This window comes from Petromyzon marinus (genome assembly GCF_048934315.1).
Source record: "Petromyzon marinus isolate PM22_M1 ecotype Great Lakes invasive population chromosome 73 unlocalized genomic scaffold, UKy_Petmar_22M1.pri1.0 chr73_unloc.2, whole genome shotgun sequence".
Lineage (NCBI taxonomy): Eukaryota > Metazoa > Chordata > Hyperoartia > Petromyzontiformes > Petromyzontidae > Petromyzon > Petromyzon marinus.
The window spans coordinates 254,412-275,643 of NW_027422608.1; the positions used below are offsets into that span (position 1 = coordinate 254,412).

The 21,232-nt window shown below is 55.3% G+C and overlaps 1 long non-coding RNA gene across 3 annotated transcripts; it reads left to right on the forward strand.

The window, feature by feature from the left end:
• The first annotated feature begins 249 nt into the window (after positions 1-249).
• LOC142908129 (uncharacterized) lies at positions 250-19,987 on the forward strand. Of its 3 annotated transcripts, none has more exons than XR_012931612.1 (3): positions 250-374; positions 11,706-11,853; positions 19,380-19,987. It is a non-coding gene; the product is annotated as an uncharacterized LOC142908129 (long non-coding RNA). The 3 variants fall into 3 exon arrangements; XR_012931610.1 differs by lacking the exon at positions 19,380-19,987 and adding an exon at positions 18,902-19,044; XR_012931611.1 differs by lacking the exon at positions 19,380-19,987 and adding an exon at positions 18,486-18,895.
• The last annotated feature ends 1,245 nt before the right edge of the window (positions 19,988-21,232 follow it).

The window sequence follows — 21,232 nt, forward strand, 5'->3', positions numbered from 1 at the left end:
CTGGTTAGCGGAGCTTACCGTAGTGAGTGCGGTGCCAGTGAGGAGGTGGACGCAGTGGTGAGGAGGTGAGTGGGGGGGTGAGGAGGTGAGTGAGTGGGTGAGTGGGTGAGTGAGTGAGTGGGTGGGTGAGTGGGTGAGTGAGTGAGTGGGTCAGTGAGTGAGTGAGTGGGTCAGTGGGTGAGTGAGTGAGTGGGTGTCTAGCTGTGTAGCTGTGTGTCTAGCTGTGTGTCTAGCTGTGTAGCTGTGTAGCTGTCTAGCTGTGTAGCTGTGTAGCTGGCCGTGTTTGGGGAGCACGTCCCCAGCACTCGGCTGGTTAGCGGAGCTTACCGTAGTGAGTATGGTGCCAGTGAGGAGGTGGACGCAGTGGTGAGGAGGTGAGTGGGTGGGTGAGGGGGTGAGTGAGTGGGTGAGGGGGTGAGTGAGTGGGTGAGGGGGTGAGTGAGTGGGTGAGGGGGTGAGTGAGTGAGTGGGTGGGTGAGTGAGTGAGTGAGTGCGTGAGTGGGTGGGTGAGTGAGTGGGTGGGTGAGTGAGTGGGTGGGTGAGTGAGTGGGTGAGTGAGTGAGTGGGTGGGTGAGTGAGTGAGTGGGTGAGTGAGTGGGTGGGTGAGGAGGTGAGTGGGTGGGTGGGTGAGTGAGTGAGTGGGTGGGTGGGTGAGTGAGTGGGTGGGTGAGGGGGTGAGTGAGTGGGTGGGTGGGTGAGTGAGTGAGTGGGTGAGTGGGTGGGTGAGTGAGTGGGTGGGTGGGTGAGTGAGTGGGTGGGTGAGTGGGTGAGTGAGTGAGTGAGTGGGTGAGTGAGTGAGTGGGTGAGTGAGTGGGTGGGTGAGTGGGTGAGTGAGTGGGTGGGTGGGTGAGTGAGTGGGTGAGTGAGTGGATGGGTGAGTGGGTGAGTGAGTGGGTGGGTGTCTAGCTGTCTAGCTGTGTGTCTGTGTAGCTGGCTGTGTGTCTAGCTGTGTAGCTGGCTGTGTGTCTAGCTGTGTAGCTGTGTAGCTGGCTGTGTGTCTAGCTGTCTAGCTGTGTAGCTGTGTAGCTGGCTGTGTGTCTAGCTGTGTAGCTGTGTGTCTAGCTGTGTAGCTGTTTAGCTGTGTAGCTGTGTAGCTGGCTGTGTGTCTAGCTGTGTAGCTGTGTAGCTGGCTGTGTAGCTGTGTAGCTGTGTGTCTAGCTGTGTGTCTAGCTGTGTAGCTGTGTAGCTGGCTGTGTAGCTGTGTAGCTGTGTGTCTAGCTGTGTAGCTGTTTAGCTGTGTAGCTGTGTGTCTAGCTGTGTAGCTGTGTGTCTAGCTGTGTAGCTGTGTAGCTGTCTAGCTGTGTAGCTGTGTAGCTGGCTGTGTGTCTAGCTGTCTAGCTGTGTAGCTGTGTGTCTAGCTGTGTAGCTGTGTGTCTAGCTGTGTAGCTGTGTAGCTGTCTAGCTGTGTAGCTGTGTAGCTGGCTGTGTGTCTAGCTGTCTAGCTGTGTAGCTTTGTGTCTAGCTGTGTAGCTGTGTGTCTAGCTGTGTGTCTAGCTGTGTAGCTGTGTAGCTGTGTGTCTAGCTGTGTAGCTGTGTAGCTGGCTGTGTAGCTGGCTGTGTGTCTAGCTGTGTAGCTGTGTAGCTGGCTGTGTAGCTGTGTAGCTGTGTGTCTAGCTGTGTGTCTAGCTGTGTAGCTGTGTAGCTGGCTGTGTAGCTGTGTAGCTGTGTGTCTAGCTGTGTAGCTGTTTAGCTGTGTAGCTGTGTGTCTAGCTGTGTAGCTGTGTGTCTAGCTGTGTAGCTGTGTAGCTGTCTAGCTGTGTAGCTGTGTAGCTGGCTGTGTGTCTAGCTGTCTAGCTGTGTAGCTGTGTGTCTAGCTGTGTAGCTGTGTGTCTAGCTGTGTGTCTAGCTGTGTGTCTAGCTGTGTAGCTGTGTAGCTGTCTAGCTGTGTAGCTGTGTAGCTGGCTGTGTGTCTAGCTGTCTAGCTGTGTAGCTTTGTGTCTAGCTGTGTAGCTGTGTGTCTAGCTGTGTGTCTAGCTGTGTAGCTGTGTAGCTGTGTGTCTAGCTGTGTAGCTGTGTAGCTGGCTGTGTAGCTGGCCGTGTGTCTAGCTGTGTAGCTGTGTAGCTGGCTGTGTAGCTGTGTGGCTGTGTATTTATCTGAGTGGGCGTGCCACAGGGTGAGCGAGTTTGAGGCGACGTACGGGTGGGTGAGTGAGTGAGTGGGTGGGTGAGTGGGTGAGTGAGTGAGTGAGTGGGTGGGTGAGTGAGTGGGTGAGTGGGTGAGTGAGTGAGTGAGTGGGTGAGTGAGTGAGTGAGTGGGTGAGTGAGTGAGTGAGTGGGTGGGTGAGTGAATGAGTGAGTGAGTGGGTGAGTGAATGAGTGAGTGAGTGGGTGAGTGTCTAGCTGTGTGTGTAGCTGTCTAGCTGTGTAGCTGTGTATTTAATGATCTGAGAGTGTTTGTGTGCCACAGGGTGAACGAGTTTGAGGCGACGTACGGGTGGGTGAGTGAGTGAGTGGGTGGGTGGGTGAGTGGGTGGGTGAGTGAGTGAGTGAGTGGGTGGGTGAGTGGGTGGGTGAGTGAGTGGGTGAGTGAGTGAGTGGGTGAGTGGGTGGGTGAGTGGGTGAGTGAGTGAGTGGGTGGGTGAGTGAGTGGGTGAGTGAGTGAGTGGGTGGGTGAGTGAGTGAGTGGGTGGGTGGGTGAGTGAATGAGTGAATGAGTGAGTGAGTGGGTGAGTGAGTGGGTGGGTGACTGGGTGGGTGAGTGAGTGACTGAGTGAGTGGGTGTCTGGCTGTGTAGCTGTGTGTGTAGCTGTGTAGCTGTGTGTGTAGCTGTGTAATGATCTGAGTTTGTGCGTGTCACAGGGTGAGCGAGTTTGAGGCGACGTACGGGTGGGTGAGTGAGTGAGTGGGTGTCTAGCTGTGTAGCTGGCTGTGTAGCTGTGTGTGTAGCTGTGTAGCTGTGTGTGTAGCTGTGTATTTATCCGAGTTTGTGCGTGTCACAGGGTGAGCGAGTTTGAGGCGACGTACGGGTGGGTGAGTGGGTGGGTGAGTGGGTGAGTGAGTGAGTGGGTGGGTGAGTGAGTGAGTGGGTGGGTGAGTGAGTGAGTGGGTGGGTGAGTGAGTGAGTGAGTGGGTGAGTGAGTGGGTGGGTGAGTGGGTGGGTGAGTGGGTGAGTGAGTGAGTGGGTGGGTGAGTGAGTGAGTGAGTGGGTGAGTGAGTGAGTGGGTGGGTGAGTGAGTGAGTGAGTGGGTGAGTGAATGAGTGGGTGTGTAGTTGTGTAGCTGTGTGTGTAGCTGTGTGTGTAGCTGTGTAATGATCTGAGTTTGTGCGTGTCACAGGGTGAGCGAGTTTGAGGCGACGTACGGGTGGGTGAGTGAGTGAGTGGGTGTCTAGCTGTGTAGCTGGCTGTGTAGCTGTGTGTGTAGCTGTGTAGCTGTGTGTGTAGCTGTGTATTTATCCGAGTTTGTGCGTGTCACAGGGTGAGCGAGTTTGAGGCGACGTACGGGTGGGTGAGTGGGTGGGTGAGTGGGTGAGTGAGTGAGTGGGTGAGTGAGTGAGTGGGTGGGTGAGTGAGTGAGTGGGTGGGTGAGTGAGTGAGTGAGTGGGTGAGTGAGTGGGTGGGTGAGTGGGTGGGTGAGTGGGTGAGTGAGTGAGTGGGTGGGTGAGTGAGTGAGTGAGTGGGTGGGTGAGTGAGTGAGTGGGTGGGTGAGTGAGTGAGTGAGTGGGTGAGTGAATGAGTGGGTGTGTAGTTGTGTAGCTGTGTGTGTAGCTGTGTGTGTGGCTGTGTATTTATCCGAGTTTGTGTGTGTCACAGGGTGAGCGAGTTTGAGGCGACGTACGGGTGGGTGAGTGGGTGGGTGAGTGGGTGGGTGAGTGGGTGAGTGGGTGGGTGAGTGGGTGAGTGAGTGAGTGGGTGGGAAAGTGAATGAGTGAGTGAGTGGGTGAGTGTCTAGCTGTGTGTGTAGCTGTGTGTCTAGCTGTGTAGCTGTGTGTGTAGCTGTGTGTGTAATGATCTGAGTTTGTGCGTGCCACAGGGTGAGCAAGTTTGAGGCGACGTACGGGTGGGTGAGTGAGTGGGTGACTGGGTGGGTGAGTGAGTGAGTGGGTGGGTGGGTGAGTGGGTGAGTGAGTGAGTGAGTGGGTGAGTGAGTGAGTGAGTGGGTGGGTGAGTGAATGAGTGAGTGAGTGGGTGAGTGAGTGGGTGAGTGAGTGAGTGAGTGGGTGGGTGAGTGAGTGAGTGAGTGGGTGGGTGAGTGAGTGAGTGAGTGGGTGAGTGAGTGAGTGGGTGAGTGAGTGAGTGGGTGAGTGAGTGAGTGGGTGAGTGAGTGGGTGAGTGAGTGGGTGAGTGAGTGAGTGGGTGAGTGAGTGAGTGGGTGGGTGAGTGAGTGAGTGGGTGAGTGAGTGGGTGAGTGAGTGAGTGGGTGAGTGAGTGAGTGGGTGAGTGAGTGGGTGAGTGAGTGAGTGAGTGGGTGAGTGAGTGGGTGTCTAGCTGTGTGTGTAGCTGTGTGGCTGTGTGTGTAGCTGTGTGTGTAGCTGTGTGTGTAGTTGTGTAGCTGTGTATTTATATGAGTGTGCGTGTCACAGGGTGAGCGAGTTTGAGGCGACGTACGGGTGGGTGAGTGAGTGAGTGGGTGTGTAGCTGTGTAGCTGTGTGTGTAGCTGTCTAGCTGTGTAGCTGTGTGTGTAGCTGTCTAGCTGTGTAGCTGTGTAGCTGTGTGTCTAGCTGTGTGTGTAGCTGTGTGTGTAGCTGTGTGTGTATTTAACAGGGTGAGCGAGTTTGAGGCGACGTACGGGTGGGTGAGTGAGTGAGTGGGTGAGTGGGTGGGTGTCTAGCTGTGTGTGTAGCTGTGTGTGTAGCTGTGTGTGTAGCTGTGTGTGTAGCTGTGTGTGTATTTAACAGGGTGAGCGAGTTTGAGGCGACGTACGGGTGGGTGAGTGGGTGAGTGGGTGGGTATCTAGCTGTGTAGCTGTGTGTGTAGCTGTCTAGCTGTCTAGCTGTGTAGCTGTGTGGCTGTGTAATGATCTGAGTTTGTGTGTGTCACAGGGTGAGCGAGTTTGAGGCGACGTACGGGTGGGTGAGTGAGTAGGTGGGTGAGTGAGTGAGTGGGTGTCTAGCTGTGTAGCTGTGTGTGTAGCTGTCTAGCTGTGTAATGATCTGAGTTTGTGTGTGTCACAGGGTGAGCGAGTTTGAGGCGACGTACGGGTGGGTGAGTGAGTGAGTGAGTGGGTGAGTGGGTGGGTGTCTAGCTGTGTAGCTGTGTGGCTGTGTGTGTAGCTGTGTGTGTGGCTGTGTGTGTAGCTGTGTGTGTAGCTGTGTGTGTATTTAACAGGGTGAGCGAGTTTGAGGCGACGTACGGGTGGGTGAGTGGGTGGGTTGGTGAGTGGGTGGGTGGGTGAGTGGGTGGGTGGGTGAGTGTGTAGCTGTGTAGCTGTGTGTCTAGCTGTGTAGCTAGCTGTGTGTGTAGCTGTGTGTGTAATGATCTGAGAGTGTTTGCGTGTCACAGGGTGAGCGAGTTTGAGGCGACGTACGGGTGGGTGAGTGAGTGAGTGGGTGAGTGGGTGAGTGAGTGAGTGGGTGGGTGAGTGAGTGAGTGGGTGTCTAGCTGTGTAGCTGTGTATTTATCTGAGTGTTTGCGTGTCACAGGGTGAGCGAGTTTGAGGCGACGTACGGGTGGGTGAGTGAGTGAGTGGGTGGGTGAGTGGGTGAGTGGGTGGGTGAGTGAGTGGGTGGGTGAGTGAGTGGGTGGGTGGGTGGGTGGGTGAGTGAGTGAGTGGGTGGGTGAGTGGGTGAGTGAGTGAGTGAGTGGGTGGGTGAGTGAGTGGGTGGGTGGGTGGGTGAGTGAGTGAGTGAGTGGGTGAGTGGGTGGGTGAGTGAGTGGGTGGGTGGGTGGGTGAGTGGGTGAGTGAGTGAGTGAGTGGGTGGGTGAGTGAGTGGGTGAGTGAGTGGGTGAGTGAGTGGGTGAGTGAGTGAGTGAGTGGGTGAGTGGGTGGGTGTCTAGCTGTGTGTGTGGCTGTGTGTGTAGCTGTGTGTGTAGCTGTGTGTGTAGCTGTGTATTTATCTGAGAGTGTGCGTGTCACAGGGTGAGCGAGTTTGAGGCGACGTACGGGTGGGTGAGTGAGTGAGTGAGTGGGTGAGTGGGTGAGTGAGTGAGTGGGTGGGTGGGTGAGTGAGTGGGTGAGTGAATGAGTGGGTGGGTGTCTAGCTGTGTAGCTGTGTGTGTAGCTGTGTGTGTGGCTGTGTGTGTATTTAACAGGGTGAGCGAGTTTGAGGCGACGTACGGGTGGGTGAGTGAGTGAGTGGGTGAGTGGGTGGGTGAGTGGGTGAGTGGGTGGGTGAGTGAGTGGGTGGGTGAGTGAGTGGGTGGGTGGGTGGGTGAGTGAGTGAGTGGGTGAGTGGGTGAGTGAGTGAGTGAGTGGGTGGGTGAGTGAGTGGGTGGGTGGGTGGGTGAGTGAGTGAGTGAGTGGGTGAGTGAGTGGGTGGGTGTCTAGCTGTGTGTGTGGCTGTGTGTGTGGCTGTGTGTGTAGCTAGCTGTGTGTGTAGCTGTGTGTGTAATGATCTGAGAGTGTTTGCGTGTCACAGGGTGAGCGAGTTTGAGGCGACGTACGGGTGGGTGAGTGAGTGAGTGGGTGGGTGAGTGGGTGAGTGAGTGGGTGGGTGAGTGAGTGGGTGGGTGGGTGGGTGAGTGAGTGAGTGGGTGAGTGGGTGGGTGAGTGAGTGGGTGGGTGGGTGGGTGAGTGGGTGAGTGAGTGGGTGGGTGGGTGGGTGAGTGAGTGAGTGAGTGGGTGGGTGAGTGAGTGGGTGAGTGAGTGAGTGGGTGAGTGAGTGGGTGAGTGAGTGAGTGAGTGGGTGAGTGAGTGGGTGGGTGTGTAGCTGTGTGTGTGGCTGTGTGTGTAGCTGTGTGTGTAGCTGTGTGTGTATTTAACAGGGTGAGCGAGTTTGAGGCGACGTACGGGTGGGTGAGTGAGTGAGTGGGTGAGTGGGTGAGTGTCTAGCTGTGTGTGTAGCTGTGTGTCTAGCTGTGTAGCTGTGTGTGTAGCTGTGTGTGTAGCTGTGTGTGTATTTAACAGGGTGAGCGAGTTTGAGGCGACGTACGGGTGGGTGAGTGAGTGAGTGAGTGGGTGAGTGGGTGAGTGAGTGAGTGGGTGTCTAGCTGTGTAGCTGTGTGGCTGTGTATTTATCTGAGTGTTTGTGTGTCACAGGGTGAGCGAGTTTGAGGCGACGTACGGGTGGGTGAGTGGGTGAGTGTCTTGCTGTGTGTGTAGCTGTGTGTCTAGCTGTGTAGCTGTGTGTGTAGCTGTGTGTGTAGCTGTGTGTGTAATGATCTGAGTTTGTGTGTATTTAACAGGGTGAGCGAGTTTGAGGCGACGTACGGGTGGGTGAGTGGGTGAGTGTCTTGCTGTGTGTGTAGCTGTGTGTCTAGCTGTGTAGCTGTGTGTGTAGCTGTGTGTGTAGCTGTGTGTGTAATGATCTGAGTTTGTGTGTATTTAACAGGGTGAGCGAGTTTGAGGCGACGTACGGGTGGGTGAGTGGGTGAGTGTCTTGCTGTGTGTGTAGCTGTGTGTCTAGCTGTGTAGCTGTGTGTGTAGCTGTGTGTGTAGCTGTGTGTGTAGCTGTGTGTGTAGCTGTGTGTGTAGCTGTGTGTGTAGCTGTGTGTGTATTTAACAGGGTGAGCGAGTTTGAGGCGACGTACGGGTGGGTGAGTGAGTGAGTGGGTGAGTGGGTGGGTGTCTAGCTGTGTGTGTGGCTGTGTGTGTAGCTGTGTGTGTAGCTGTGTGTCTAGCTGTGTAGCTGTGTGTGTAGCTGTGTGTGTAGCTGTGTGTGTATTTAACAGGGTGAGCGAGTTTGAGGCGACGTACGGGTGGGTGAGTGGGTGAGTGAGTGGGTGAGTGAGTGAGTGGGTGAGTGGGTGAGTGTCTAGCTGTGTGTGTAGCTGTGTGTCTAGCTGTGTAGCTGTGTGTGTAGCTGTGTGTGTATTTAACAGGGTGAGCGAGTTTGAGGCGACGTACGGGTGGGTGAGTGGGTGGGTGTCTAGCTGTGTAGCTGTGTGTGTAGCTGTCTAGCTGTCTAGCTGTGTAGCTGTGTAGCTGTGTGTGTAGCTGTGTGGCTGTGTAATGATCTGAGTTTGTGTGTGTCACAGTGTGAGCGAGTTTGAGGCGATGTACGGGTGGGTGAGTGAGTGGGTGAGTGAGTGAGTGGGTGGGTGAGTGAATGAGTGAGTGGGTGGGTGAGTGAGTGAGTGGGTGAGTGGGTGGGTGAGTGAGTGAGTGGGTGGGTGAGTGGGTGGGTGAGTGAGTGGGTGAGTGGTGAGTGAGTGGTGAGTGAGTGAGTGAGTGGGTGAGTGGGTGGGTGTCTAGCTGTGTGTGTGGCTGTGTGTGTAGCTGTGTGTGTAGCTGTGTGTGTAGCTGTGTATTTATCTGAGAGTGTGCGTGTCACAGGGTGAGCGAGTTTGAGGCGACGTACGGGTGGGTGAGTGGGTGAGTGTCTTGCTGTGTGTGTAGCTGTGTGTCTAGCTGTGTAGCTGTGTGTGTAGCTGTGTGTGTAGCTGTGTGTGTATTTAACAGGGTGAGCGAGTTTGAGGCGACGTACGGGTGGGTGAGTGGGTGAGTGAGTGGGTGAGTGAGTGAGTGGGTGAGTGGGTGAGTGTCTAGCTGTGTGTGTAGCTGTGTGTCTAGCTGTGTAGCTGTGTGTGTAGCTGTGTGTGTAGCTGTGTGTGTAGCTGTGTGTGTATTTAACAGGGTGAGCGAGTTTGAGGCGACGTACGGGTGGGTGAGTGAGTGAGTGAGTGGGTGAGTGGGTGGGTGTCTAGCTGTGTGTGTGGCTGTGTGTGTAGCTGTGTGTGTAGCTGTGTGTGTAGCTGTGTGTGTATTTAACAGGGTGAGCGAGTTTGAGGCGACGTACGGGTGGGTGAGTGGGTGGGTGTCAAGCTGTGTAGCTGTGTGTGTAGCTGTCTAGCTGTCTAGCTGTGTAGCTGTGTAGCTGTGTTTGTAGCTGTGTGGCTGTGTAATGATCTGAGTTTGTGTGTGTCACAGGGTGAGCGAGTTTGAGGCGACGTACGGGTGGGTGAGTGAGTGAGTGGGTGAGTGAGTGAGTGAGTGGGTGGGTGAGTGAATGAGTGAGTGAGTGGGTGAGTGAGTGAGTGGGTGAGTGGGTGGGTGAGTGAATGAGTGAGTGAGTGGGTGGGTGAGTGGGTGGGTGAGTGAATGAGTGAGTGAGTGGGTGGGTGAGTGAGTGAGTCGGTGAGTGGGTGGGTGAGTGGGTGAGTGGGTGAGTGAGTGAGTGGGTGGGTGAGTGTGTAGCTGTGTAGCTGTGTGTGTAGCTAGCTGTGTGTCTAGCTGTGTAGCTAGCTGTGTGTGTAGCTGTGTGTGTAATGATCTGAGAGTGTTTGCGTGTCACAGGGTGAGCGAGTTTGAGGCGACGTACGGGTGGGTGAGTGAGTGGGTGGGTGAGTGAGTGGGTGGGTGAGTGAGTGGGTGGGTGGGTGGGTGAGTGGGTGAGTGAGTGGGTGAGTGAGTGAGTGGGTGGGTGGGTGAGTGAGTGGGTGGGTGGGTGGGTGAGTGAGTGAGTGGGTGGGTGAGTGAGTGGGTGAGTGAGTGAGTGGGTGAGTGAGTGGGTGAGTGAGTGAGTGAGTGGGTGAGTGAGTGGGTGGGTGTGTAGCTGTGTGTGTGGCTGTGTGTGTAGCTGTGTGTGTAGCTGTGTGTGTAGCTGTGTGTGTATTTAACAGGGTGAGCGAGTTTGAGGCGACGTACGGGTGGGTGAGTGGGTGAGTGAGTGGGTGAGTGGGTGAGTGAGTGAGTGGGTGGGTGGGTGAGTGAGTGGGTGAGTGAGTGGGTGAGTGAATGAGTGGGTGGGTGTCTAGCTGTGTAGCTGTGTGTGTAGCTGTGTGTGTGGCTGTGTGTGTAGCTGTGTGTGTATTTAACAGGGTGAGCGAGTTTGAGGCGACGTACGGGTGGGTGAGTGGGTGGGTGAGTGGGTGGGTGGGTGAGTGAGTGAGTGGGTGGGTGAGTGTGTAGCTGTGTAGCTGTGTGTGTAGCTGTGTGTCTAGCTGTGTAGCTGTGTGTGTAGCTGTGTGTGTATTTAACAGGGTGAGCGAGTTTGAGGCGACGTACGGGTGGGTGAGTGAGTGGGTGGGTGAGTGGGTGAGTGGGTGAGTGAGTGGGTGAGTGAGTGAGTGAGTGGGTGAGTGAGTGGGTGGGTGTGTAGCTGTGTGTGTGGCTGTGTGTGTAGCTGTGTGTGTAGCTGTGTGTGTAGCTGTGTGTGTAGCTGTGTGTGTATTTAACAGGGTGAGCGAGTTTGAGGCGACGTACGGGTGGGTGAGTGAGTGAGTGGGTGAGTGGGTGGGTGTCTAGCTGTGTGTGTGGCTGTGTGTGTAGCTGTGTGTGTAGCTGTGTGTGTAGCTGTGTGTGTAGTTGTGTGTGTAGCTGTGTGTGTAGCTGTGTGTGTATTTAACAGGGTGAGCGAGTTTGAGGCGACGTACGGGTGGGTGAGTGAGTGAGTGAGTGGGTGAGTGGGTGAGTGAGTAGGTGAGTGAGTGAGTGGGTGAGTGGGTGAGTGTCTAGCTGTGTGTGTAGCTGTGTGTGTATTTAACAGGGTGAGCGAGTTTGAGGCGACGTACGGGTGGGTGAGTGAGTGAGTGGGTGGGTGAGTGGGTGAGTGAGTGAGTGGGTGGGTGAGTGAGTGAGTGGGTGGGTGAGTGGGTGAGTGAGTGAGTGGGTGGGTGAGTGAGTGAGTGAGTGGGTGGGTGAGTGGGTGAGTGAGTGAGTGAGTGACTGAGTGAGTGAGTGGGTGTCTAGCTGTGTAGCTGTGTGGCTGTGTATTTATCTGAGTGTTTGTGTGTCACAGGGTGAGCGAGTTTGAGGCGACGTACGGGTGGGTGAGTGAGTGAGTGGGTGGGTGAGTGGGTGAGTGAGTGAGTGGGTGGGTGAGTGAGTGAGTGGGTGGGTGAGTGGGTGAGTGAGTGAGTGGGTGGGTGAGTGAGTGAGTGGGTGGGTGAGTGAGTGAGTGGGTGGGTGAGTGGGTGAGTGAGTGAGTGGGTGGGTGAGTGAGTGAGTGGGTGTCTAGCTGTGTAGCTGTGTGTGTAGCTGTGTGTCTAGCTGTGTAGCTGTGTGTGTAGCTGTGTGTGTGGCTGTGTGTGTAGCTGTGTGTGTGGCTGTGTGTGTAGCTGTGTGTGTAGCTGTGTGTGTAGCTGTGTGTGTATTTAACAGGGTGAGCGAGTTTGAGGCGACGTACGGGTGGGTGAGTGAGTGAGTGGGTGGGTGAGTGGGTGAGTGAGTGAGTGGGTGGGTGAGTGAGTGAGTGGGTGGGTGAGTGGGTGAGTGAGTGAGTGGGTGGGTGAGTGAGTGAGTGAGTGGGTGGGTGAGTGGGTGAGTGAGTGAGTGAGTGACTGAGTGAGTGAGTGGGTGTCTAGCTGTGTAGCTGTGTGGCTGTGTATTTATCTGAGTGTTTGTGTGTCACAGGGTGAGCGAGTTTGAGGCGACGTACGGGTGGGTGAGTGAGTGAGTGGGTGGGTGAGTGGGTGAGTGAGTGAGTGGGTGGGTGAGTGAGTGAGTGGGTGGGTGAGTGGGTGAGTGAGTGAGTGGGTGGGTGAGTGAGTGAGTGGGTGGGTGAGTGAGTGAGTGGGTGGGTGAGTGGGTGAGTGAGTGAGTGGGTGGGTGAGTGAGTGAGTGGGTGTCTAGCTGTGTAGCTGTGTGTGTAGCTGTGTGTCTAGCTGTGTAGCTGTGTGTGTAGCTGTGTGTGTAGCTGTGTGTGTAGCTGTGTGTGTATTTAACAGGGTGAGCGAGTTTGAGGCGACGTTCGGACGTCGCCCCCGCGTCCTGGTGGCCAAGGTCGGCCAGGATGGGCACGATCGTGGGGCCAAAGTCATCGCCTCGTCGCTCGCTGATCTCGGCTTCACCATCGACATCGGAGCCCTCTTCCAGGTGCTGTGCGGGACACCTCCCGTCCACCGTCACCGCTGCCGCATCGCCAACAGCACAGTCACCATCACCGTCACCAACATCAACGTCGCCATCACCGTCACCGTCACCATCATCACCGTCATCATCATCACCACCATCACCACCATCACCGTCATCATCACCACCATCACCGTCATCATCATCACCATCACCGTCATCATCATCACCATCATCACCACCATCACCATCATCACCATCGCCACCATCACCACCACTACCACCACCACCATCACCACCACCATCACCACCATCACCACCACCACCACCGTCACCACCACCATCACCACCACCACCACCATCACCACCACCACCACCATCATCACCACCACCACCATCATCACCACCATCACCATCACCACCACCACCACTACCATCACCACCATCACCACCATCACCACCATCACCATCATCACCACCATCACCACCATCACCACCACCATCACCACCACCATCACCACCACCATCACCACCACCACCATCACCACCACCATCACCATCATCACCACCACCACCACCACCATCACCACCACCACCATGACCACCATCACCATCACCACCATCACCACCATCACCATCACCACCACCACCACCATCACCACCACCACCATCACCACCATCACCACCATCACCATCACCACCATCACCATCACCACCACCATCACCACCACCATCATCACCACCACCACCATCACCACCACCATCATCACCACCATCACCACCATCACCACCACCACCATCACCACCACCATCACCACCACCACCACCATCACCACCATCACCACCATCACCATCACCACCATCACCATCATCACCACCATCACCACCACCATCATCACCATCACCACCACCACCACCATCATCACCACCATCACCACCATCACCATCATCACCACCACCATCATCACCACCATCACCACCATCACCACCATCACCACCATCACCACCACCATCATCACCACCACCATCACCACCACCACCACCATCACCACCATCACCACCACCGTCACCATCACCGTCACCACCACCACCATCACCACCATCACCACCATCACCATCACCACCATCACCACCATCACCACCACCACCATCACCACCACCACCACCATCACCACCATCACCACCACCATCACCACCACCATCACCACCATCACCACCACCATCACCACCACCACCATCACCACCATCACCATCACCACCATCACCACCACCACCATCACCACCACCACCACCATCACCACCACCATCACCACCACCATCACCACCACCATCACCACCACCATCACCACCACCACCATCACCACCACCATCACCACCATCACCACCACCATCACCACCACCATCACCACCATCACAACCACCATCACCACCACCATCACCACCATCACCACCATCACCGTCACCACCACCATCACCACCATCACCACCACCATCACCACCACCATCACCGTCACCACCATCATCACCATCATCACCGTCACCATCACCATCATCACCGTCACCATCACCACCATCACCATTATCACCACCACCACCACCGTCACCATCACCATCACCACCACCACCACCACCACCGTCACCACCACCATCATCACCACCACCACCATCATCACCACCATCACCATCACCACCACCACCACTACCATCACCACCATCACCACCATCACCACCATCACCATCATCACCACCATCACCACCATCACCACCACCATCACCACCACCATCACCACCACCACCATCACCACCATCACCATCACCACCACCATCACCATCATCACCATCACCGTCACCATCATCACCACCACCACCATCACCATGACCACCATCACCATCACCACCATCACCACCATCACCATCACCACCACCACCACCATCACCACCACCACCATCACCACCATCACCACCATCACCATCACCACCATCACCATCATCACCACCATCACCACCACCATCACCACCACCATCATCACCACCACCACCATCACCACCACCATCATCACCACCATCACCACCATCACCACCACCACCATCATCACCACCATCACCACCATCACCATCATCACCACCACCATCATCACCACCATCACCACCATCACCACCACCACCATCATCACCACCACCATCACCACCACCACCACCACCATCACCACCATCACCACCACCACCACCATCATCACCACCATCACCACCATCACCATCATCACCACCACCATCATCACCACCATCACCACCATCACCACCACCATCACCATCACCACCATCACCACCATCACCACCATCACCATCATCACCACCACCATCATCACCACCACCACCACCACCATCACCACCACCATCACCATCACCTTCACCACCATCACCACCACCGTCACCATCACCGTCACCACCACCACCATCACCACCATCACCACCATCACCATCACCACCATCACCACCATCACCACCACCACCACCACCACCATCACCACCATCACCACCACCATCACCACCACCATCACCACCACCATCACCACCACCACCACCATCACCACCACCATCACCACCATCACCATCACCACCATCACCACCACCATCACCACCACCATCACCACCATCACCACCACCACCACCATCACCACCACCATCACCATCACCACCATCACCACCACCATCACCACCACCATCACCACCACCATCACCACCATCACCACCACCATCACCACCACCATCACCACCACCATCACCACCACCATCACCACCACCACCATCACCACCATCACCGTCACCACCACCATCACCACCATCACCACCACCATCACCACCACCATCACCGTCACCACCATCATCACCATCATCACCGTCACCATCACCATCATCACCACCACCATCACCACCACCATCACCACCATCACCACCACCATCACCACCACCACCATCACCACCACCATCACCACCATCACCACCACCATCACCACCACCATCACCACCACCACCACCATCACCACCATCACCACCACCATCACCACCACCATCACCACCACCATCACCACCATCACCACCACCATCACCACCACCATCACCACCACCATCACCACCACCACCATCACCACCATCACCGTCACCACCACCATCACCACCATCACCACCACCATCACCCTCACCATTATCACCACCACCACCACCGTCACCATCACCATCACCACCACCACCACCACCGTCACCACCACCATCATCACCACCACCACCACCATCATCACCACCATCACCATCACCACCACCACCACCATCACCACCATCACCACCATCACCATCATCACCACCATCACCACCATCACCACCATCACCACCACCACCATCACCACCACCACCATCACCATCACCACCACCATCACCACCACCATCACCACCACCATCACCATCATCACCACCACCACCATCACCGTCACCACCACCATCACCATCACCACCATCACCACCACCATCACCATCATCACCATCACCGTCATCACCATCACCGTCACCACCATCATCACCACCATCACCATCACCACCATCACCATCATCACCACCATCACCACCACCATCACCACCACCATCATTACCATCATCACCACCACCACCACCACCATCACCACCACCATCATCACCACCATCACCACCATCACCACCACCACCACCACCATCATCACCACCATCACCACCATCACCACCATCACCATCATCACCACCACCACCATCACCACCACCATCACCATCACCGTCACCACCACCATCACCATCACCACCATCACCACCACCATCACCATCATCACCATCACCGTCACCACCATCATCACCACCATCACCATCACCACCATCACCATCATCACCACCATCACCACCACCATCACCACCACCATCATCACCACCACCACCATCACCACCACCATCATCACCACCATCACCACCACCACCATCACCACCACCATCATCACCACCATCACCACCATCACCATCACCACCACCATCATCACCACCATCACCACCATCACCACCACCATCATCACCACCACCATCACCACCACCACCATCATCACCACCACCATCACCACCATCACCACCACCACCACCATCACCGTCACCACCATCACCACCACCATCACCATCACCACCACCATCATCACCACCATCACCACCATCACCACCACCATCATCACCACCACCATCACCACCACCACCATCATCACCACCACCATCACCACCATCACCACCACCACCACCATCACCGTCACCACCATCACCACCACCATCACCATCACCACCACCATCATCACCACCATCACCACCATCACCACCACCATCATCACCACCACCATCACCACCACCACCATCATCACCACCACCATCACCACCATCACCACCACCATCACCACCATCACCACCACCATCACCGTCACCACCATCACCACCATCACCGTCACCACCGTCACCATCTCAACATCTCCCCCACCTCTCTCTGTCTGTGTGTCTCTGTGTGTCTCTGTCTCTGTGTGTCTCTGTCTGTGTGTCTCTGTGTGTCTCTGCCTCTCTGTCTGTGTGTCTCTGTGTGTCTCTGTGCGTTTGTGTGTGTCTCTGTGTATCTCTGTGTGTCTCTGTCTGTGTCTTTCTGTGTGTCTCTGTGTGTCTCTGTGTGTGTCTCTGTGTGTCTCTCTGTCTCTCTGAGTGTCTCTGTGTGTGTCTCTGAGTGTCTCTGTGTGTCTCTGTGTATCTCTCTGTGTGTCTCTGTGTCTCTCTGTGTGTCTCTATGTCTCTCTGTGTGTCTCTGTGTCTCTGAGTGTCTCTGCGTGTCTCTGTCTGTGTGTCTCTGTGTGTTTGTGTCTCTGTGTGTCTCTGTCTCTGTGTCTCTCTGAGTGTCTCTGTATGTCTCTGTCTCTGTGTGTCTCTGTCTCTGTGTGTCTCTGTCTCTGTGTGTCTCTCTCTCTGTGTGTCTCTGTCTCTCTGTGTCTGTGTCTCTCTGTGTGTCTCTCTCTCTGTGTGTCTCTGTCTCTGTGTCTCTCTGAGTGTCTCTCTGAGTGTCTCTGCGTGTCTCTGTGTGTCTCTGTCTCTGTGTCTCTCTGTGTGTCTCTTTGTGTCTCTGTGTGTCTCTGTGTCTGTGTCTCTGTCTCTGCGTGTCTCTGTCTCTGTGTGTCTCTCTGAGTGTCTCTGCGTGTCTCTGTGTGTCTCTGTCTCTGTCTCTGTGTGTCTCTGTGTCTCTCTGAGTGTCTCTCTCTCTGTGTGTCTCTGTGTGTCTCTGTGTGTCTCTGTGTGTCTCTGAGTGTCTCTGTGTGTCTCTGTGTGTCTCTGTCTCTGTGTGTCTCTGAGTGTCTCTGTGTCTCTCTGTCTCTGTGTCTGTGTCTCTGTGTGTCTCTGTGTGTCTCTGTGTGTCTCTGTCTCTGTGTGTCTCTGTGTGTCTCTGTCTCTGTGTGTCTCTGTGTGTCTCTGTGTGTCTCTGTCTCTGTGTGTCTCTGTCTCTGTGTGTCTCTGTCTCTGTGTGTCTCTGTCTCTGTGTGTCTCTGTGTGTCTCTGTGTGTCTCTGTGTGTCTCTGAGTGTCTCTGTGTGTCTCTGTGTGTCTCTGTGTGTCTCTGAGTGTCTCTGAGTGTCTCTGTGTCTCTCTGTCTCTGTCTCTGTGTGTCTCTGTGTGTCTCTGTGTGTCTCTGAGTGTCTCTGAGTGTCTCTGTGTGTCTCTGTGAGTCTCTCTGTGTCTCTCTCTCTCTCTGAGTGTCTCTGCGTGTCTCTCTCTGTGTGTCTCCCCGCCCCAGACACCGGACAAGGTGGCCCACCAGGCTGTTGATGTCCACGCTGTTGGCGTCTCGTCGCTTGCAGCTGGCCACCGCTCGCTCTGTGTCTCTGTCTCTGTGTGTCTCTGTCTCTGTCTCTGTGTGTCTCTTTGTGTCTCTGTGTGTCTCTGTGTGTCTCTGTGTGTCTCTGAGTGTCTTTGAGTGTCTCTGAGTGTCTCTGAGTGTCTCTGTGTGTCTCTGAGTGTCTCTGTGCGTCTCTGAGTGTCTCTCTCTCTGTGTGTCTCTGTGTGTCTCTGTCTGTGTGTCTCTGTCTCTGTGTGTCTCTGAGTGTCTCTGTGTGTCTCTGTCTGTGTGTCTCTGTCTCTGTGTGTCTCTGTGTGTCTCTGTGTGTCTCTGAGTGTCTTTGAGTGTCTCTGAGTGTCTCTGTGTGTTTCTGAGTGTCTCTGTGTGTCTCTGTGTGTCTCTCTCTCTGTGTGTCTCTGTGTGTCTCTGTGTGTCTCTGTGTGTCTCTGAGTGTCTCTGAGTGTCTCTGAGTGTCTCTGTGTGTCTCTCTGTGTCTCTCTGCGTGTCTCTCTCTCTCTGTGTGTGTCTCTGTGTGTGTCTCTGAGTGTCTCTGAGTGTCTCTGTGTGTCTGTGTGTGTCTCTGAGTGTCTCTGTGTGTCTCTGCGTGTCTCTCTGAGTGTCTCTCTCTCTGTGTGTCTCTGAGTGTCTCTGTGTGTCTCTGTGTGTCTCTGAGTGTCTCTCTGTGTCTCTGTGTCTCTCTCTCTGTCTCTGTGTCTGTGTCTCTCTGAGTGTCTCTCTCTGTCTCTGTGTCTCTCTGTGTGTCTCTCTCTGTCTCTGTGTGTGTCTCTCCGCCCCAGACACCGGACGAGGTTGCCCGCCAGGCTGTTGATGCTGATGTCCACGCTCTCTGTGTCTCTGTGTCTCTGTGTGTCTCTGTGTCTCTGTGTGTCTCTGAGTGTCTCTCTCTCTGTGTGTCTCTGAGTGTCTCTGTGTGTCTCTGTGTGTCTCTCTCTGTCTCTGTGTGTCTCTGTGTGTGTGTCTCTGAGTGTCTCTGTGTGTCTCTGTGTGTCTCTCTGCGTGTCTCTCTCTCTGTCTCTGAGTGTCTCTGTGTGTCTCTGTGTGTCTCTGTGTGTCTCTCTGCGTGTCTCTGTGTCTCTCCCCGCCCCAGACACCGGACGAGGTTGCCCGCCAGGCTGTTGATGCTGATGTCCACGCTCTCTGTGTCTCTCTGTGTGTCTCTCTCTGTCTCTGTCTGTGTCTCTGCCCGCCCCAGACACCGGACGAGGTTGCCCGCCAGGCGGTTGATGCTGATGTCCACGCTCTCTGTGTCTCTGTGTCTCTGTGTCTCTGTGTCTCTGTGTGTCTCTGTGTGTCTCTGTGTGTCTCTGTGTGTCTGTGTCTCTGTCTGTGCGTCTCCCCTCCCCAGACACCGGACGAGGTTGCCCGCCAGGCGGTTGATGCTGATGTCCACGCTGTTGGCGTCTCGTCGCTTGCAGCTGGCCACCGCTCGCTCTGTGTGTCTCTGTCTCTGTGTGTCTCTGAGTGTCTCTGTGTCTCTGTCTCTGTGTGTCTCTGAGTGTCTCTGTGTGTCTCTGTCTGTGTGTCTCTGTGTCTCTGTCTCTGTGTGTCTCTGTGTGTCTCTGAGTGTCTCTGTGTGTCTCTGAGTGTCTCTGTGTGTCTCTGTGTGTCTCTCTCTGTCTCTGTGTCTCTCTGTGTCTCTGAGTGTCTCTGTCTGTGTCTCTCCGCCCCAGACTCCGGACGAGGTTGCCCGCCAGGCGGTTGATGCTGATGTCCACGCTCTCTGTGTCTCTCTGTGTCTCTGTGTGTCTCTGTGTGTCTCTGTCTCTGTGTGTCTCTTTGTGTCTCTGTGTGTCTCTGTCTCTGTGTGTCTCTGAGTGTCTCTGTGTGTCTCTCTCTCTCTCTGTGTGTCTCTGTGTGTCTCTGTGTGTCTCTGTGTGTCTCTGCGTGTCTCTGAGTGTCTCTGTCTGTGTCTCCCCTCCCCAGACACCGGACGAGGTTGCCCGCCAGGCTGTTGATGTCCACGCTGTTGGCGTCTCGTCGCTTGCAGCTGGCCACCGCTCGCTCTGTGTCTCTGTCTCTGTGTGTCTCTGAGTGTCTCTGTCTCTGTGTGTCTCTCTCTCTCTCTGAGTGTCTCTGAGTGTCTCTGTGTGTCTCTCTCTCTCTCTGTGTGTCTCTGAGTGTCTCTGAGTGTCTCTGTGTGTCTCTCTGAGTGTCTCTGTGTGTGTGTGTCTCTGTGTGTCTCTCTCTCTCTCTGAGTGTCTCTGTGTGTCTCTGTGTGTCTCTCTCTCTCTCTGTGTGTCTCTGTGTGTCTCTCTCTGTCTCTGTGTGTGTCTGCCCTCTCCAGACTCCGGACGAGGTTGCCCGCCAGGCGGTTGATGCTGATGTCCACGCTGTTGGCGTCTCGTCGCTTGCAGCTGGCCACCGCTCGCTCTGTGTGTCTCTGTCTCTGAGTGTCTCTGTGTGTGTCTCTCTCTCTCTGTGTGTCTCTGTGGGTCTCTGTGTCTCTCTGAGTGTCTCTGCGTGTCTCTGTCTGTATCTCTCTGTGTCTCTGTCTCTGTGTGTCTCTGTGTGTCTCTGTGTCTCTCTCTCTGTCTCTGTGTGTCTCTCTCTCTGTCTGTGTCTCTCCCTGCCCCAGACACCGGACGAGGTTGCCCGCCAGGCGGTTGATGCTGATGTCCACGCTGTTGGCGTCTCGTCGCTTGCAGCTGGCCACCGCTCGCTCGTCCCTGCGGTGGTGCAGAGCCTCCAGGCGCTCGGACGGGGAGACATCACCGTTGTCTGTGGCGGGGTCATCCCTCCACAGGTGAGACAGAGAGACACAGAGACACAGAGAGAGACACAGAGACACACAGAGACATCACTGTTGTCTGTGGTGGGGTCATCCCTCCACAGGTGAGAGAGACACAGAGACAGAGAGACACACAGAGAGAGAGAGAGGCACTCAGAGACACACAGAGACACACAGAGACATCACCGTTGTCTGTGGCGGGGTCATCCCTCCACAGGTGAGAGAGACACAGAGACACACAGAGACACAGAGAGAGAGAGAGAGACACTCAGAGACACACAGAGACACACAGAGACACAGAGACATCACCGTTGTCTGTGGCGGGGTCATCCCTCCACAGGTGAGAGAGAGACACAGAGAGAGACACAGAGACACACAGAGATACAGAGAGAGAGAGAGACACAGAGAGAGAGACACAGAGACAGAGAGAGAGAGACACAGAGACAGAGAGATACACACAGAGACATCACTGTTGTCTGTGGCGGGGTCATCCCTCCACAGGTGAGAGAGACAGAGAGACACACAGAGATACAGAGAGAGAGAGAGACACAGAGAGAGAGACACAGAGACAGAGAGAGAGAGACACAGAGACAGAGAGATACACACAGAGACATCACCGTTGTGTGTGGCGGGGTCATCCCTCCACAGGTGAGAGAGAGACACAGAGAGAGACACAGAGAGAGAGACACACAGAGACATCACCGTTGTCTGTGGCGGGGTCATCCCACCACAGGTGATGGAGAGAGAGACACAGAGAGAGACACAGAGAGAGAGACACACAGAGATATCACTGTT